The sequence below is a fragment of the Phyllobates terribilis genome, unplaced genomic scaffold (genome assembly GCF_046119375.1).
Source record: "Phyllobates terribilis strain yellow unplaced genomic scaffold, ASM4611937v1 Scaffold_1__5_contigs__length_1240528914, whole genome shotgun sequence".
NCBI classification, from domain to species: domain Eukaryota; kingdom Metazoa; phylum Chordata; class Amphibia; order Anura; family Dendrobatidae; genus Phyllobates; species Phyllobates terribilis.
The window spans coordinates 481780290-481801341 of record NW_027362761.1 but is presented as its reverse complement, the minus strand read 5'-3'; the positions used below and the strand labels follow the sequence as shown (position 1 = coordinate 481801341).

The window sequence follows — 21052 nt, the reverse complement described above, 5'->3', positions numbered from 1 at the left end:
ACGTTACAGGAGTTACTGCAGTGAGGGGGTAATGAGGCACAGGAATAATGACGTTACAGGAGTTACTGCAGTGAGGGGGTAATGAGGCGCAGGAATAATGACGTTACAGGAGTTACTGCAGTGAGGGGGTAATGAGGCGCAGGAATAATGACGTTACAGGAGTTACTGCAGTGAGGGGGTAATGAGGCGCAGGAATAATGACGTTACAGGAGTTACTGCAGTGAGGGGGTAATGAGACACAGGAATAATGACGTTACAGGAGTTACTGCAGTGAGGGGGTAATGAGGTACAGGAATAATGACGTTACAGGAGTTAATGCAGTGAGGGGTTAATGAGGCACAGGAATAATGACATTACAGGAGTTACTGCAGTGAGGGGTTAATGAGGCGCAGGAGTAATGACGTTACAGGAGTTACTGCAGTGAGGGGTTAATGAGGCGCAGGAGTAATGACGTTACAGGAGTTACTGCAGTGAGGGGTTAATGAGGCGCAGGAGTAATGACATTACAGGAGTTACTGCAGTGAGGGGTTAATGAGGCGCAGGAATAATGACATTACAGGAGTTACTGCAGTGAGGGGGTAATGAGGCACAGGAATAATGACGTTACAGGAGTTAATGCAGTGAGGGGGTAATGAGGCGCAGGAATAATGACGTTACAGGAGTTACTGCAGTGAGGGGGTAATGAGGCGCAGGAATAATGACGTTACAGGAGTTACTGCAGTGAGGGGTTAATGAGGCGCAGGAATAATGACATTACAGGAGTTACTGCAGTGAGGGGGTAATGAGGCGCAGGAATAATGACATTACAGGAGTTACTGCAGTGAGGGGGTAATGAGGCGCAGGAATAATGACGTTGCAAGAGTTACTGCAGTGAGGGGTTAATGAGGCGCAGGAATAATGACATTACAGGAGTTACTGCAGTGAGGGGTTAATGAGGCGCAGGAATAATGACATTACAGGAGTTACTGCAGTGAGGGGTTAATGAGGCGCAGGAGTAATGACGTTACAGGAGTTACTGCAGTGAGGGGTTAATGAGGCGCAGGAGTAATGACGTTACAGGAGTTACTGCAGTGAGGGGTTAATGAGGCGCAGGAATAATGACGTTACAGGAGTTACTGCAGTGAGGGGGTAATGAGGCGCAGGAATAATGACGTTACAGGAGTTACTGCAGTGAGGGGGTAATGAGGCACAGGAATAATGACGTTACAGGAGTTACTGCAGTGAGGGGGTAATGAGGCGCAGGAATAATGACGTTACAGGAGTTACTGCAGTGAGGGGGTAATGAGGCGCAGGAATAATGACGTTACAGGAGTTACTGCAGTGAGGGGGTAATGAGGCGCAGGAATAATGACGTTACAGGAGTTACTGCAGTGAGGGGGTAATGAGACACAGGAATAATGACGTTACAGGAGTTACTGCAGTGAGGGGGTAATGAGGCGCAGGAATAATGACGTTACAGGAGTTACTGCAGTGAGGGAGGTAATGAGGCGCAGGAGTAATGACGTTACAGGAGTTACTGCAGTGACGGAGTAATGAGGCGCAGGAGTAATGACATTACAGGAGTTACTGCAGTGAGGGGGTAATGAGTTTCAGGAATAATGACATTACAGGAGTTACTGCAGTGAGGGGGTAATGAGGCGCAGGAGTAATGACAGTACAGGAGTTACTGCAGTGAGGGGGTAATAAGGCACAGGAGTAATGACATTACAGGAGTTACTGCAGTGAGGGGGTAATGAGGCGCAGGAGTAATGACATTACAGGAGTTACTGCAGTGAGGGGGTAATGAGGCGCAGGAATAATGACATTACAGGAGTTACTGCAGTGAGGGGGTAATGAGGCGCAGGAATAATGACATTACAGGAGTTACTGCAGTGAGGGGGTAATGAGGTGCAGGAGTAATGACAGTACAGGAGTTACTGCAGTGAGGGGGTAAAGAGGCACAGGAATAATGACATTACAGGAGTTACTGCAGTGAGGGGGTAATGAGGGGCAGGAATAATGACGTTACAGGAGTTACTGCAGTGAGGGGGTAATGAGGCGCAGGAATAATGACATTACAGGAGTTACTGCAGTGAGGGGGTAATGAGGCGCAGGAATAATGACATTACAGGAGTTACTGCAGTGAGGGGGTAATGAGGCTCAGGAATAATGACATTACAGGAGGTACTGCAGTTAGGGGGGTAATGAGGCACAGGAATAATAACATTACAGGAGTTACTGCAGTGAGGGGGGTAATGAGGCACAGGAATAATAACATTACAGGAGTTACTGCAGTGAGGGGGGTTAATGAGGTGCAAGAGTAATGATGATGTTACAGGTGTTACTGCAGTGATGGGGTAATGAGGCACAGGAATAATGACATTACAGGAGTTACTGCAGTGAGGGGGTAATGAGGCGCAGGAATAATGACATTACAGGAGTTACTGCAGTGAGAGGGGTTAATGAGGCGCAGGAATAATGACATTACAGGAGTTACTGCAGTGAGGGGGTAATGAGGCGCAGGAGTAACGACATTACAGGAGTTACTGCAGTGAGGGGGGTTAATGAGGCGCAGGAATAATGACGTTACAGGAGTTACTGCAGTGAGGGGGTAATGAGGCACAGGAGTAATGATGACATTACAGGAGGTACTGCAGTGAGTGGGGTAATGAGGCACAGGAATAATAACATTACAGGAGTTACTGCAGTGAGGGGGGTAATGATGCACAGGAATAATAACACTACAGGAGTTACTGCAGTGAGGGGGGTAATGAGGCACAGGAGTAATAACATTACAGGAGTTACTGCAGTGAGGGGGGTTAATGAGGCGCAGGAGTAATGACATTACAGGAGCTACTGCAGTGAGGGGGGTAATGAGGCACATGAGTAATAACATTACAGGAGGTACTGCAGTGAGGGGGGTAATGAGGCACAGGAATAATGACATTACAGGAGCTACTGCAGTGAGGGTGTAATGAGGCTCAGGAATAATGACATTACAGGAGTTACTGCAGTGAGGGGGTAATGAGGCGCAGGAATATTGACGTTACAGGAGTTACTGCAGTGAGGGGGTAATGAGGCACAGGAATAATGACATTGCAGGAGTTACTGCAGTGAGGGAGTAATGAGGCACAGGAGTATTGATGACATTACAGGAGGTACTGCAGTGAGGGGGCTAATGAGGCACAGGAATAATAACATTACAGGAGTTACTGCAGTGAGGGGGTAATGAGGCACAGGAATAACAACATTACAGGAGTTACTGCAGTGAGGGGGGTAATGAGGCACAGGAATAATAACATTACAGGATTTACTGCAGTGAGGGGGGTTAATGAGGCGCAAGAGTAATGATGACGCTACAGGTGTTACTGCAGTGAGGGGGTAATGAGGCGCAAGAATAATGACATTACAGGAGTTACTGCAGTGAGGGGGGTAATGAGGCACAGGAATAATGACATTACAGGAGGTACTGCAGTGAGGGGGATAATGAGACCCAGGAATAATAGCATTACAGGAGTTACTGCAGTGAGGGGGTAATGAGGCGCAAGAGTAATGATGTTACAGGTGTTACTGCAGTGAGGGGGTAATGAGGCACAGGAATAATGACATTACAGGAGTTACTGCAGTGAGGGGTTAATGAGGCGCAGGAATAATGACATTACAGGAGTTACTGCAGTGAGGGGGTAATGAGGCGCAGGAGTAACGACATTACAGGAGTTACTGCAGTGAGGGGGGTTAATGAGGCGCAGGAATAATGACGTTACAGGAGTTACTGCAGTGAGGGGGTAATGAGGCACAGGAGTAATGACATTACAGGAGGTACTGCAGTGAGGGGGGTAATGAGGCACAGGAATAATAACATTACAGGAGTTACTGCAGTGAGGGGGGTAATGAGGCACAGGAATAATAACATTACAGGAGTTACTGCAGTGAGGGAGGTAATGAGGCACAGGAGTAATAACATTACAGGAGTTACTGCAGTGAGAGGGGTTAATGAGGCGCAGGAGTAATGATGACATTACAGGAGCTACTGCAGTGAGGGTGTAATGAGGCTCAGGAATAATGACATTACAGGAGTTACTGCAGTGAGGGGGTAATGAGGCGCAGGAATATTGACGTTACAGGAGTTGCTGCAGTGAGGGGGTAATGAGGCACAGGAATAATGACGTTACAGGAGTTACTGCAGTGAGGGGGTAATGAGGCGCAGGAATAATGATGTTACAGGAGTTACTGCAGTGAGGGGGTAATGAGGCACAGGAATAATGACGTTACAGGAGTTACTGCAGTGAGGGGGTAATGAGGCACAGGAATAATGACATTACAGGAGGTACTGCAGTGAGGGGGGTAATGAGGCACAGGAATAATAACATTACAGGAGTTACTGCAGTGAGGGGGGTAATGAGGCACAGGAATAATAACATTACAGGAGTTACTGCAGTGAGGGGGGTAATGAGGCACAGGAATATAACATTACAGGAGTTACTGCAGTGAGGGGGGTTAATGAGGCGCAAGAGTAATGATGACGTTACAGGTGTTACTGCAGTGAGGGGGTAATGAGGTGCAGGAATAATGACATTACAGGAGTTACTGCAGTGAGGGGGGTAATGAGGCACAGGAATAATGACATTACAGGAGGTACTGCAGTGAGGGGGGTAATGAGGCCCAGGAATAATAACATTACAGGAGTTACTGCAGTGAGGGGGTAATGAGGCGCAAGAGTAATGATGATGTTACAGGTGTTACTGCAGTGAGGGGGTAATGAGGCACAGGAATAATGACATTACAGGAGTTACTGCAGTGAGGGGGTAATGAGGCGCAGGAATAATGACATTACAGGAGTTACTGCAGTGAGAGGGGTTAATGAGGCGCAGGAATAATGACATTACAGGAGTTACTGCAGTGAGGGGGTAATGAGGCGCAGGAGTAACGACATTACAGGAGTTACTGCAGTGAGGGGGGTTAATGAGGCGCAGGAATAATGACGTTACAGGAGTTACTGCAGTGAGGGGGTAATGAGGCACAGGAGTAATGATGACATTACAGGAGGTACTGCAGTGAGTGGGGTAATGAGGCACAGGAATAATAACATTACAGGAGTTACTGCAGTGAGGGGGGTAATGATGCACAGGAATAATAACACTACAGGAGTTACTGCAGTGAGGGGGGTAATGAGGCACAGGAGTAATAACATTACAGGAGTTACTGCAGTGAGGGGGGTTAATGAGGCGCAAGAGTAATGACATTACAGGAGCTACTGCAGTGAGGGGGGTAATGAGGCACAGGAGTAATAACATTACAGGAGGTACTGCAGTGAGGGGGGTAATGAGGCACAGGAATAATGACATTACAGGAGCTACTGCAGTGAGGGTGTAATGAGGCTCAGGAATAATGACATTACAGGAGTTACTGCAGTGAGGGGGTAATGAGGCGCAGGAATATTGACGTTACAGGAGTTACTGCAGTGAGGGGGTAATGAGGCACAGGAATAATGACATTGCAGGAGTTACTGCAGTGAGGGAGTAATGAGGCACAGGAGTATTGATGACATTACAGGAGGTACTGCAGTGAGGGGGCTAATGAGGCACAGGAATAATAACATTACAGGAGTTACTGCAGTGAGGGGGGTAATGAGGCACAGGAATAATAACATTACAGGATTTACTGCAGTGAGGGGGGTTAATGAGGCGCAAGACTAATGATGACGCTACAGGTGTTACTGCAGTGAGGGGGTAATGAGGCGCAAGAATAATGACATTACAGGAGTTACTGCAGTGAGGGGGTAATGAGGCACAGGAATAATGACATTACAGGAGGTACTGCAGTGAGGGGGGTAATGAGACCCAGGAATAATAGCATGACAGGAGTTACTGGAGTGAGGGGGTAATGAGGCGCAAGAGTAATGATGTTACAGGTGTTACTGCAGTGAGGGGGTAATGAGGCACAGGAATAATGACATTACAGGAGTTACTGCAGTGAGGGGGTAATGAGGCGCAGGAATAATGACATTACAGGAGTTACTGCAGTTAGAGGGGTTAATGAGGCGCAGGAATAATGACATTACAGGAGTTACTGCAGTGAGGGGGTAATGAGGCGCAGGACTAACGACATTACAGGAGTTACTGCAGTGAGGGGGGTTAATGAGGCGCAGGAATAATGACGTTACAGGAGTTACTGCAGTGAGGGGGTAATGAGGCACAGGAGTAATGACATTACAGGAGGTACTGCAGTGAGGGGGGTAATGAGGCACAGGAATAATAACATTACAGGAGTTACTGCAGTGAGGGGGGTAATGAGGCACAGGAATAATAACATTACAGGAGTTACTGCAGTGAGGGAGGTAATGAGGCACAGGAGTAATAACATTACAGGAGTTACTGCAGTGAGGGGGGTTAATGAGGCGCAGGAGTAATGATGACATTACAGGAGCTACTGCAGTGAGGGTGTAATGAGGCACAGGAATAATAACATTACAGGAGTTACTGCAGTGAGGGGGGTAATGAGGCACAGGAATAATAACATTACAGGAGTTACTGCAGTGAGGGAGGTAATGAGGCGCAGGAATAATGACATTACAGGAGTTACTGCAGTGAGGGGGTAATGCGGCGCAGGAATAATGACATTACAGGAGTTACTGAAGTGAGGGGGTAATGAGGCGCAGGAATAATGACATTACAGGAGTTACTGCAGTGAGGGGGTAATGAGGCGCAGGAATAATGACGTTGCAAGAGTTACTGCAGTGAGGGGTTAATGAGGCGCAGGAATAATGACATTACAGGAGTTACTGCAGTGAGGGGTTAATGAGGCGCAGGAATAATGACATTACAGGAGTTACTGCAGTGAGGGGGTAATGAGGGGCAGGAATAATGACGTTACAGGAGTTACTGCAGTGAGGGGGTAATGAGGCGCAGGAATAATGACATTACAGGAGTTACTGCAGTGAGGGGGTAATGAGGCGCAGGAATAATGACATTACAGGAGTTACTGCAGTGAGGGGGTAATGAGGCTCAGGAATAATGACATTACAGGAGGTACTGCAGTTAGGGGGGTAATGAGGCACAGGAATAATAACATTACAGGAGTTACTGCAGTGAGGGGGGTAATGAGGCACAGGAATAATAACATTACAGGAGTTACTGCAGTGAGGGGGGTAATGAGGCACAGGAATAATAACATTACAGGAGTTACTGCAGTGAGGGGGGTTAATGAGGTGCAAGAGTAATGATGATGTTACAGGTGTTACTGCAGTGATGGGGTAATGAGGCACAGGAATAATGACATTACAGGAGTTACTGCAGTGAGGGGGTAATGAGGCGCAGGAATAATGACATTACAGGAGTTACTGCAGTGAGAGGGGTTAATGAGGCGCAGGAATAATGACATTACAGGAGTTACTGCAGTGAGGGGGTAATGAGGCGCAGGAGTAACGACATTACAGGAGTTACTGCAGTGAGGGGGGTTAATGAGGCGCAGGAATAATGACGTTACAGGAGTTACTGCAGTGAGGGGGTAATGAGGCACAGGAGTAATGATGACATTACAGGAGGTACTGCAGTGAGTGGGGTAATGAGGCACAGGAATAATAACATTACAGGAGTTACTGCAGTGAGGGGGGTAATGATGCACAGGAATAATAACACTACAGGAGTTACTGCAGTGAGGGGGGTAATGAGGCACAGGAGTAATAACATTACAGGAGTTACTGCAGTGAGGGGGGTTAATGAGGCGCAGGAGTAATGACATTACAGGAGCTACTGCAGTGAGGGGGGTAATGAGGCACATGAGTAATAACATTACAGGAGGTACTGCAGTGAGGGGGGTAATGAGGCACAGGAATAATGACATTACAGGAGCTACTGCAGTGAGGGTGTAATGAGGCTCAGGAATAATGACATTACAGGAGTTACTGCAGTGAGGGGGTAATGAGGCGCAGGAATATTGACGTTACAGGAGTTACTGCAGTGAGGGGGTAATGAGGCACAGGAATAATGACATTGCAGGAGTTACTGCAGTGAGGGAGTAATGAGGCACAGGAGTATTGATGACATTACAGGAGGTACTGCAGTGAGGGGGCTAATGAGGCACAGGAATAATAACATTACAGGAGTTACTGCAGTGAGGGGGTAATGAGGCACAGGAATAACAACATTACAGGAGTTACTGCAGTGAGGGGGGTAATGAGGCACAGGAATAATAACATTACAGGATTTACTGCAGTGAGGGGGGTTAATGAGGCGCAAGAGTAATGATGACGCTACAGGTGTTACTGCAGTGAGGGGGTAATGAGGCGCAAGAATAATGACATTACAGGAGTTACTGCAGTGAGGGGGGTAATGAGGCACAGGAATAATGACATTACAGGAGGTACTGCAGTGAGGGGGATAATGAGACCCAGGAATAATAGCATTACAGGAGTTACTGCAGTGAGGGGGTAATGAGGCGCAAGAGTAATGATGTTACAGGTGTTACTGCAGTGAGGGGGTAATGAGGCACAGGAATAATGACATTACAGGAGTTACTGCAGTGAGGGGTTAATGAGGCGCAGGAATAATGACATTACAGGAGTTACTGCAGTGAGGGGGTAATGAGGCGCAGGAGTAACGACATTACAGGAGTTACTGCAGTGAGGGGGGTTAATGAGGCGCAGGAATAATGACGTTACAGGAGTTACTGCAGTGAGGGGGTAATGAGGCACAGGAGTAATGACATTACAGGAGGTACTGCAGTGAGGGGGGTAATGAGGCACAGGAATAATAACATTACAGGAGTTACTGCAGTGAGGGGGTAATGAGGCACAGGAATAATAACATTACAGGAGTTACTGCAGTGAGGGAGGTAATGAGGCACAGGAGTAATAACATTACAGGAGTTACTGCAGTGAGGGGGGTTAATGAGGCGCAGGAGTAATGATGACATTACAGGAGCTACTGCAGTGAGGGTGTAATGAGGCTCAGGAATAATGACATTACAGGAGTTACTGCAGTGAGGGGGTAATGAGGCGCAGGAATATTGACGTTACAGGAGTTGCTGCAGTGAGGGGGTAATGAGGCACAGGAATAATGACGTTACAGGAGTTACTGCAGTGAGGGGGTAATGAGGCGCAGGAATAATGATGTTACAGGAGTTACTGCAGTGAGGGGGTAATGAGGCACAGGAATAATGACGTTACAGGAGTTACTGCAGTGAGGGGGTAATGAGGGACAGGAATATTGATGTTACAGGAGTTGCTGCAGTGAGGGGTTAATGAGGCGCAGGAGTAATGACGTTACAGGAGTTACTGCAGTGAGGGGTTAATGAGGCGCAGGAGTAATGACGTTACAGGAGTTACTGCAGTGAGGGGTTAATGAGGCGCAGGAGTAATGACATTACAGGAGTTACTGCAGTGAGGGGTTAATGAGGCGCAGGAATAATGACATTACAGGAGTTACTGCAGTGAGGGGGTAATGAGGCGCAGGAATAATGACGTTACAGGAGTTACTGCAGTGAGGGGGTAATGAGGCGCAGGAATAATGACGTTACAGGAGTTACTGCAGTGAGGGGTTAATGAGGCGCAGGAATAATGACATTACAGGAGTTACTGCAGTGAGGGGGTAATGAGGCGCAGGAATAATGACATTACAGGAGTTACTGCAGTGAGGGGGTAATGAGGCGCAGGAATAATGACGTTGCAAGAGTTACTGCAGTGAGGGGTTAATGAGGCGCAGGAATAATGACATTACAGGAGTTACTGCAGTGAGGGGTTAATGAGGCGCAGGAATAATGACATTACAGGAGTTACTGCAGTGAGGGGTTAATGAGGCGCAGGAGTAATGACGTTACAGGAGTTATTGCAGTGAGGGGTTAATGAGGCGCAGGAGTAATGACGTTACAGGAGTTACTGCAGTGAGGGGTTAATGAGGCGCAGGAATAATGACGTTACAGGAGTTACTGCAGTGAGGGGGTAATGAGGCGCAGGAATAATGACGTTACAGGAGTTACTGCAGTGAGGGGGTAATGAGGCACAGGAATAATGACGTTACAGGAGTTACTGCAGTGAGGGGGTAATGAGGCGCAGGAATAATGACGTTACAGGAGTTACTGCAGTGAGGGGGTAATGAGGCGCAGGAATAATGACGTTACAGGAGTTACTGCAGTGAGGGGGTAATGAGGCGCAGGAATAATGACATTACAGGAGTTACTGCAGTGAGGGGGTAATGAGACACAGGAATAATGACGTTACAGGAGTTACTGCAGTGAGGGGGTAATGAGGCGCAGGAATAATGACGTTACAGGAGTTACTGCAGTGAGGGAGGTAATGAGGCGCAGGAGTAATGACGTTACAGGAGTTACTGCAGTGACGGAGTAATGAGGCGCAGGAGTAATGACATTACAGGAGTTACTGCAGTGAGGGGGTAATGAGTTTCAGGAATAATGACATTACAGGAGTTACTGCAGTGAGGGGGTAATGAGGCGCAGGAGTAATGACAGTACAGGAGTTACTGCAGTGAGGGGGTAATAAGGCACAGGAGTAATGACATTACAGGAGTTACTGCAGTGAGGGGGTAATGAGGCGCAGGAGTAATGACATTACAGGAGTTACTGCAGTGAGGGGGTAATGAGGCGCAGGAATAATGACATTACAGGAGTTACTGCAGTGAGGGGGTAATGAGGCGCAGGAATAATGACATTACAGGAGTTACTGCAGTGAGGGGGTAATGAGGTGCAGGAGTAATGACAGTACAGGAGTTACTGCAGTGAGGGGGTAAAGAGGCACAGGAATAATGACATTACAGGAGTTACTGCAGTGAGGGGGTAATGAGGGGCAGGAATAATGACGTTACAGGAGTTACTGCAGTGAGGGGGTAATGAGGCGCAGGAATAATGACATTACAGGAGTTACTGCAGTGAGGGGGTAATGAGGCGCAGGAATAATGACATTACAGGAGTTACTGCAGTGAGGGGGTAATGAGGCTCAGGAATAATGACATTACAGGAGGTACTGCAGTTAGGGGGGTAATGAGGCACAGGAATAAATAATAACATTACAGGAGTTACTGCAGTGAGGGGGGTAATGAGGCACAGGAATAATAACATTACAGGAGTTACTGCAGTGAGGGGGGTAATGAGGCACAGGAATAATAACATTACAGGAGTTACTGCAGTGAGGGGGGTTAATGAGGTGCAAGAGTAATGATGATGTTACAGGTGTTACTGCAGTGATGGGGTAATGAGGCACAGGAATAATGACATTACAGGAGTTACTGCAGTGAGGGGGTAATGAGGCGCAGGAATAATGACATTACAGGAGTTACTGCAGTGAGAGGGGTTAATGAGGCGCAGGAATAATGACATTACAGGAGTTACTGCAGTGAGGGGGTAATGAGGCGCAGGAGTAACGACATTACAGGAGTTACTGCAGTGAGGGGGGTTAATGAGGCGCAGGAATAATGACGTTACAGGAGTTACTGCAGTGAGGGGGTAATGAGGCACAGGAGTAATGATGACATTACAGGAGGTACTGCAGTGAGTGGGGTAATGAGGCACAGGAATAATAACATTACAGGAGTTACTGCAGTGAGGGGGGTAATGATGCACAGGAATAATAACACTACAGGAGTTACTGCAGTGAGGGGGGTAATGAGGCACAGGAGTAATAACATTACAGGAGTTACTGCAGTGAGGGGGGTTAATGAGGCGCAGGAGTAATGACATTACAGGAGCTACTGCAGTGAGGGGGGTAATGAGGCACATGAGTAATAACATTACAGGAGGTACTGCAGTGAGGGGGGTAATGAGGCACAGGAATAATGACATTACAGGAGCTACTGCAGTGAGGGTGTAATGAGGCTCAGGAATAATGACATTACAGGAGTTACTGCAGTGAGGGGGTAATGAGGCGCAGGAATATTGACGTTACAGGAGTTACTGCAGTGAGGGGGTAATGAGGCACAGGAATAATGACATTGCAGGAGTTACTGCAGTGAGGGAGTAATGAGGCACAGGAGTATTGATGACATTACAGGAGGTACTGCAGTGAGGGGGCTAATGAGGCACAGGAATAATAACATTACAGGAGTTACTGCAGTGAGGGGGTAATGAGGCACAGGAATAACAACATTACAGGAGTTACTGCAGTGAGGGGGGTAATGAGGCACAGGAATAATAACATTACAGGATTTACTGCAGTGAGGGGGGTTAATGAGGCGCAAGAGTAATGATGACGCTACAGGTGTTACTGCAGTGAGGGGGTAATGAGGCGCAAGAATAATGACATTACAGGAGTTACTGCAGTGAGGGGGGTAATGAGGCACAGGAATAATGACATTACAGGAGGTACTGCAGTGAGGGGGATAATGAGACCCAGGAATAATAGCATTACAGGAGTTACTGCAGTGAGGGGGTAATGAGGCGCAAGAGTAATGATGTTACAGGTGTTACTGCAGTGAGGGGGTAATGAGGCACAGGAATAATGACATTACAGGAGTTACTGCAGTGAGGGGTTAATGAGGCGCAGGAATAATGACATTACAGGAGTTACTGCAGTGAGGGGGTAATGAGGCGCAGGAGTAACGACATTACAGGAGTTACTGCAGTGAGGGGGGTTAATGAGGCGCAGGAATAATGACGTTACAGGAGTTACTGCAGTGAGGGGGTAATGAGGCACAGGAGTAATGACATTACAGGAGGTACTGCAGTGAGGGGGGTAATGAGGCACAGGAATAATAACATTACAGGAGTTACTGCAGTGAGGGGGGTAATGAGGCACAGGAATAATAACATTACAGGAGTTACTGCAGTGAGGGAGGTAATGAGGCACAGGAGTAATAACATTACAGGAGTTACTGCAGTGAGGGGGGTTAATGAGGCGCAGGAGTAATGATGACATTACAGGAGCTACTGCAGTGAGGGTGTAATGAGGCTCAGGAATAATGACATTACAGGAGTTACTGCAGTGAGGGGGTAATGAGGCGCAGGAATATTGACGTTACAGGAGTTGCTGCAGTGAGGGGTAATGAGGCACAGGAATAATGACGTTACAGGAGTTACTGCAGTGAGGGGGTAATGAGGCGCAGGAATAATGATGTTACAGGAGTTACTGCAGTGAGGGGGTAATGAGGCACAGGAATAATGACGTTACAGGAGTTACTGCAGTGAGGGGGTAATGAGGGACAGGAATATTGATGTTACAGGAGTTGCTGCAGTGAGGGGTTAATGAGGCGCAGGAGTAATGACGTTACAGGAGTTACTGCAGTGAGGGGTTAATGAGGCGCAGGAGTAATGACGTTACAGGAGTTACTGCAGTGAGGGGGTAATGAGGCGCAGGAATAATGACGTTACAGGAGTTAATGCAGTGAGGGGTTAATGAGGCACAGGAATAATGACGTTACAGGAGTTACTGCAGTGAGGGGGTAATGAGGCACAGGAATAATGACGTTACAGGAGTTACTGCAGTGAGGGGGTAATGAGGCGCAGGAATAATGACGTTACAGGAGTTACTGCAGTGAGGGAGGTAATGAGGCGCAGGGGTAATGACGTTACAGGAGTTACTGCAGTGAGGGAGTAATGAGGCGCAGGAGTAATGACAGTACAGGAGTTAATGCTGTGAGGGGGTAATGAGGCACAGGAATAATGACATTACAGGAGTTACTGCAGTGAGGGGGTAATGAGTTTCAGGAATAATGACATTACAGGAGTTACTGCAGTGAGGGGGTAATGAGGCGCAGGAGTAATGACAGTACAGGAGTTACTGCAGTGAGGGGGTAATGAGGCACAGGAGTAATGACATTACAGGAGTTACTGCAGTGAGGGGGTAATGAGGCGCAGGAGTAATGACATTACAGGAGTTACTGCAGTGAGGGGGTAATGAGGCGCAGGAATAATGACATTACAGGAGTTACTGCAGTGAGGGGGTAATGAGGCACAGGAATAATGACATTACAGGAGGTACTGCAGTGAGGGGGGTAATGAGGCACAGGAATAATAACATTACAGGAGTTACTGCAGTGAGGGGGGTAATGAGGCACAGGAATAATAACATTACAGGAGTTACTGCAGTGAGGGGGGTAATGAGGCACAGGAATATAACATTACAGGAGTTACTGCAGTGAGGGGGGTTAATGAGGCGCAAGAGTAATGATGACGTTACAGGTGTTACTGCAGTGAGGGGGTAATGAGGTGCAGGAATAATGACATTACAGGAGTTACTGCAGTGAGGGGGGTAATGAGGCACAGGAATAATGACATTACAGGAGGTACTGCAGTGAGGGGGGTAATGAGGCCCAGGAATAATAACATTACAGGAGTTACTGCAGTGAGGGGGTAATGAGGCGCAAGAGTAATGATGATGTTACAGGTGTTACTGCAGTGAGGGGGTAATGAGGCACAGGAATAATGACATTACAGGAGTTACTGCAGTGAGGGGGTAATGAGGCGCAGGAATAATGACATTACAGGAGTTACTGCAGTGAGAGGGGTTAATGAGGCGCAGGAATAATGACATTACAGGAGTTACTGCAGTGAGGGGGTAATGAGGCGCAGGAGTAACGACATTACAGGAGTTACTGCAGTGAGGGGGGTTAATGAGGCGCAGGAATAATGACGTTACAGGAGTTACTGCAGTGAGGGGGTAATGAGGCACAGGAGTAATGATGACATTACAGGAGGTACTGCAGTGAGTGGGGTAATGAGGCACAGGAATAATAACATTACAGGAGTTACTGCAGTGAGGGGGGTAATGATGCACAGGAATAATAACACTACAGGAGTTACTGCAGTGAGGGGGGTAATGAGGCACAGGAGTAATAACATTACAGGAGTTACTGCAGTGAGGGGGGTTAATGAGGCGCAAGAGTAATGACATTACAGTAGCTACTGCAGTTAGGGGGGTAATGAGGCACAGGAGTAATAACATTACAGGAGGTACTGCAGTGAGGGGGGTAATGAGGCACAGGAATAATGACATTACAGGAGCTACTGCAGTGAGGGTGTAATGAGGCTCAGGAATAATGACATTACAGGAGTTACTGCAGTGAGGGGGTAATGAGGCGCAGGAATAATGACGTTACAGGAGTTACTGCAGTGAGGGGGTAATGAGGCACAGGAATAATGACGTTACAGGAGTTACTGCAGTGAGGGGGTAATGAGGCGCAGGAATAATGACGTTACAGGAGTTACTGCAGTGAGGGGGTAATGAGGCGCAGGAATAATGACGTTACAGGAGTTACTGCAGTGAGGGGGTAATGAGGCGCAGGAATAATGACGTTACAGGAGTTACTGCAGTGAGGGGGTAATGAGACACAGGAATAATGACGTTACAGGAGTTACTGCAGTGAGGGGGTAATGAGGTACAGGAATAATGACGTTACAGGAGTTAATGCAGTGAGGGGTTAATGAGGCACAGGAATAATGACATTACAGGAGTTACTGCAGTGAGGGGTTAATGAGGCGCAGGAGTAATGACGTTACAGGAGTTACTGCAGTGAGGGGTTAATGAGGCGCAGGAGTAATGACGTTACAGGAGTTACTGCAGTGAGGGGTTAATGAGGCGCAGGAATAATGACATTACAGGAGTTACTGCAGTGAGGGGGTAATGAGGCACAGGAATAATGACGTTACAGGAGTTAATGCAGTGAGGGGGTAATGAGGCGCAGGAATAATGACGTTACAGGAGTTACTGCAGTGAGGGGGTAATGAGGCGCAGGAATAATGACGTTACAGGAGTTACTGCAGTGAGGGGTTAATGAGGCGCAGGAATAATGACATTACAGGAGTTACTGCAGTGAGGGGGTAATGAGGCGCAGGAATAATGACATTACAGGAGTTACTGCAGTGAGGGGGTAATGAGGCGCAGGAATAATGACGTTGCAAGAGTTACTGCAGTGAGGGGTTAATGAGGCGCAGGAATAATGACATTACAGGAGTTACTGCAGTGAGGGGTTAATGAGGCGCAGGAATAATGACATTACAGGAGTTACTGCAGTGAGGGGTTAATGAGGCGCAGGAGTAATGACGTTACAGGAGTTATTGCAGTGAGGGGTTAATGAGGCGCAGGAGTAATGACGTTACAGGAGTTACTGCAGTGAGGGGTTAATGAGGCGCAGGAATAATGACGTTACAGGAGTTACTGCAGTGAGGGGGTAATGAGGCGCAGGAATAATGACGTTACAGGAGTTACTGCAGTGAGGGGGTAATGAGGCACAGGAATAATGACGTTACAGGAGTTACTGCAGTGAGGGGGTAATGAGGCGCAGGAATAATGACGTTACAGGAGTTACTGCAGTGAGGGGGTAATGAGGCGCAGGAATAATGACGTTACAGGAGTTACTGCAGTGAGGGGGTAATGAGGCGCAGGAATAATGACGTTACAGGAGTTACTGCAGTGAGGGGGTAATGAGACACAGGAATAATGACGTTACAGGAGTTACTGCAGTGAGGGGGTAATGAGGCGCAGGAATAATGACGTTACAGGAGTTACTGCAGTGAGGGAGGTAATGAGGCGCAGGAGTAATGACGTTACAGGAGTTACTGCAGTGACGGAGTAATGAGGCGCAGGAGTAATGACATTACAGGAGTTACTGCAGTGAGGGGGTAATGAGTTTCAGGAATAATGACATTACAGGAGTTACTGCAGTGAGGGGGTAATGAGGCGCAGGAGTAATGACAGTACAGGAGTTACTGCAGTGAGGGGGTAATAAGGCACAGGAGTAATGACATTACAGGAGTTACTGCAGTGAGGGGGTAATGAGGCGCAGGAGTAATGACATTACAGGAGTTACTGCAGTGAGGGGGTAATGAGGCGCAGGAATAATGACATTACAGGAGTTACTGCAGTGAGGGGGTAATGAGGCGCAGGAATAATGACATTACAGGAGTTACTGCAGTGAGGGGGTAATGAGGTGCAGGAGTAATGACAGTACAGGAGTTACTGCAGTGAGGGGGTAAAGAGGCACAGGAATAATGACATTACAGGAGTTACTGCAGTGAGGGGGTAATGAGGGGCAGGAATAATGACGTTACAGGAGTTACTGCAGTGAGGGGGTAATGAGGCGCAGGAATAATGACATTACAGGAGTTACTGCAGTGAGGGGGTAATGAGGCGCAGGAATAATGACATTACAGGAGTTACTGCAGTGAGGGGGTAATGAGGCTCAGGAATAATGACATTACAGGAGGTACTGCAGTTAGGGGGGTAATGAGGCACAGGAATAAATAATAACATTACAGGAGTTACTGCAGTGAGGGGGGTAATGAGGCACAGGAATAATAACATTACAGGAGTTACTGCAGTGAGGGGGGTAATGAGGCACAGGAATAATAACATTACAGGAGTTACTGCAGTGAGGGGGGTTAATGAGGTGCAAGAGTAATGATGATGTTACAGGTGTTACTGCAGTGATGGGGTAATGAGGCACAGGAATAATGACATTACAGGAGTTACTGCAGTGAGGGGGTAATGAGGCGCAGGAATAATGACATTACAGGAGTTACTGCAGTGAGAGGGGTTAATGAGGCGCAGGAATAATGACATTACAGGAGTTACTGCAGTGAGGGGGTAATGAGGCGCAGGAGTAACGACATTACAGGAGTTACTGCAGTGAGGGGGGTTAATGAGGCGCAGGAATAATGACGTTACAGGAGTTACTGCAGTGAGGGGGTAATGAGGCACAGGAGTAATGATGACATTACAGGAGGTACTGCAGTGAGTGGGGTAATGAGGCACAGGAATAATAACATTACAGGAGTTACTGCAGTGAGGGGGGTAATGAGGCACAGGAGTAATAACATTACAGGAGTTACTGCAGTGAGGGGGGTTAATGAGGCGCAGGAGTAATGACATTACAGGAGCTACTGCAGTGAGGGGGGTAATGAGGCACATGAGTAATAACATTACAGGAGGTACTGCAGTGAGGGGGGTAATGAGGCACAGGAATAATGACATTACAGGAGCTACTGCAGTGAGGGTGTAATGAGGCTCAGGAATAATGACATTACAGGAGTTACTGCAGTGAGGGGGTAATGAGGCGCAGGAATATTGACGTTACAGGAGTTACTGCAGTGAGGGGGTAATGAGGCACAGGAATAATGACATTGCAGGAGTTACTGCAGTGAGGGAGTAATGAGGCACAGGAGTATTGATGACATTACAGGAGGTACTGCAGTGAGGGGGCTAATGAGGCACAGGAATAATAACATTACAGGAGTTACTGCAGTGAGGGGGTAATGAGGCACAGGAATAACAACATTACAGGAGTTACTGCAGTGAGGGGGGTAATGAGGCACAGGAATAATAACATTACAGGATTTACTGCAGTGAGGGGGGTTAATGAGGCGCAAGAGTAATGATGACGCTACAGGTGTTACTGCAGTGAGGGGGTAATGAGGCGCAAGAATAATGACATTACAGGAGTTACTGCAGTGAGGGGGGTAATGAGGCACAGGAAGAATGACATTACAGGAGGTACTGCAGTGAGGGGGATAATGAGACCCAGGAATAATAGCATTACAGGAGTTACTGCAGTGAGGGGGTAATGAGGCGCAAGAGTAATGATGTTACAGGTGTTACTGCAGTGAGGGGGTAATGAGGCACAGGAATAATGACATTACAGGAGTTACTGCAGTGAGGGGTTAATGAGGCGCAGGAATAATGACATTACAGGAGTTACTGCAGTGAGGGGGTAATGAGGCGCAGGAGTAACGACATTACAGGAGTTACTGCAGTGAGGGGGGTTAATGAGGCGCAGGAATAATGACGTTACAGGAGTTACTGCAGTGAGGGGGTAATGAGGCACAGGAGTAATGACATTACAGGAGGTACTGCAGTGAGGGGGGTAATGAGGCACAGGAATAATAACATTACAGGAGTTACTGCAGTGAGGGGGGTAATGAGGCACAGGAATAATAACATTACAGGAGTTACTGCAGTGAGGGAGGTAATGAGGCACAGGAGTAATAACATTACAGGAGTTACTGCAGTGAGGGGGGTTAATGAGGCGCAGGAGTAATGATGACATTACAGGAGCTACTGCAGTGAGGGTGTAATGAGGCTCAGGAATAATGACATTACAGGAGTTACTGCAGTGAGGGGGTAATGAGGCGCAGGAATATTGACGTTACAGGAGTTGCTGCAGTGAGGGGGTAATGAGGCACAGGAATAATGACGTTACAGGAGTTACTGCAGTGAGGGGGTAATGAGGCGCAGGAATAATGATGTTACAGGAGTTACTGCAGTGAGGGGGTAATGAGGCACAGGAATAATGACGTTACAGGAGTTACTGCAGTGAGGGGGTAATGAGGGACAGGAATATTGATGTTACAGGAGTTGCTGCAGTGAGGGGTTAATGAGGCGCAGGAGTAATGACGTTACAGGAGTTACTGCAGTGAGGGGTTAATGAGGCGCAGGAGTAATGACGTTACAGGAGTTACTGCAGTGAGGGGGTAATGAGGCGCAGGAATAATGACGTTACAGGAGTTAATGCAGTGAGGGGTTAATGAGGCACAGGAATAATGACGTTACAGGAGTTACTGCAGTGAGGGGGTAATGAGGCACAGGAATAATGACGTTACAGGAGTTACTGCAGTGAGGGGGTAATGAGGCGCAGGAATAATGACGTTACAGGAGTTACTGCAGTGAGGGAGGTAATGAGGCGCAGGGGTAATGACGTTACAGGAGTTACTGCAGTGAGGGAGTAATGAGGCGCAGGAGTAATGACAGTACAGGAGTTAATGCTGTGAGGGGGTAATGAGGCACAGGAATAATGACATTACAGGAGTTACTGCAGTGAGGGGGTAATGAGTTTCAGGAATAATGACATTACAGGAGTTACTGCAGTGAGGGGGTAATGAGGCGCAGGAGTAATGACAGTACAGGAGTTACTGCAGTGAGGGGGTAATGAGGCACAGGAGTAATGACATTACAGGAGTTACTGCAGTGAGGGGGTAATGAGGCGCAGGAGTAATGACATTACAGGAGTTACTGCAGTGAGGGGGTAATGAGGCGCAGGAATAATGACATTACAGGAGTTACTGCAGTGAGGGGGTAATGAGGCACAGGAATAATGACATTACAGGAGGTACTGCAGTGAGGGGGGTAATGAGGCACAGGAATAATAACATTACAGGAGTTACTGCAGTGAGGGGGGTAATGAGGCACAGGAATAATAACATTACAGGAGTTACTGCAGTGAGGGGGGTAATGAGGCACAGGAATATAACATTACAGGAGTTACTGCAGTGAGGGGGGTTAATGAGGCGCAAGAGTAATGATGACGTTACAGGTGTTACTGCAGTGAGGGGGTAATGAGGTGCAGGAATAATGACATTACAGGAGTTACTGCAGTGAGGGGGGTAATGAGGCACAGGAATAATGACATTACAGGAGGTACTGCAGTGAGGGGGGTAATGAGGCCCAGGAATAATAACATTACAGGAGTTACTGCAGTGAGGGGGTAATGAGGCGCAAGAGTAATGATGATGTTACAGGTGTTACTGCAGTGAGGGGGTAATGAGGCACAGGAATAATGACATTACAGGAGTTACTGCAGTGAGGGGGTAATGAGGCGCAGGAATAATGACATTACAGGAGTTACTGCAGTGAGAGGGGTTAATGAGGCGCAGGAATAATGACATTACAGGAGTTACTGCAGTGAGGGGGTAATGAGGCGCAGGAGTAACGACATTACAGGAGTTACTGCAGTGAGGGGGGTTAATGAGGCGCAGGAATAATGACGTTACAGGAGTTACTGCAGTGAGGGGGTAATGAGGCACAGGAGTAATGATGACATTACAGGAGGTACTGCAGTGAGTGGGGTAATGAGGCACAGGAATAATAACATTACAGGAGTTACTGCAGTGAGGGGGGTAATGATGCACAGGAATAATAACACTACAGGAGTTACTGCAGTGAGGGGGGTAATGAGGCACAGGAGTAATAACATTACAGGAGTTACTGCAGTGAGGGGGGTTAATGAGGCGCAAGAGTAATGACATTACAGTAGCTACTGCAGTGAGGGGGGTAATGAGGCACAGGAGTAATAACATTACAGGAGGTACTGCAGTGAGGGGGGTAATGAGGCACAGGAATAATGACATTACAGGAGCT

At 47.6% G+C, this 21052-nt stretch overlaps 1 protein-coding gene across 1 annotated transcript in view; it reads left to right on the top strand.

Annotated features, from left to right (window-relative positions):
- Nucleotides 1-21052, top strand: part of PPIH (peptidylprolyl isomerase H) — a 111154-nt gene that overhangs the window by 1035 nt on the left and 89067 nt on the right. The gene's annotated exons all lie outside the window — the stretch shown is intronic.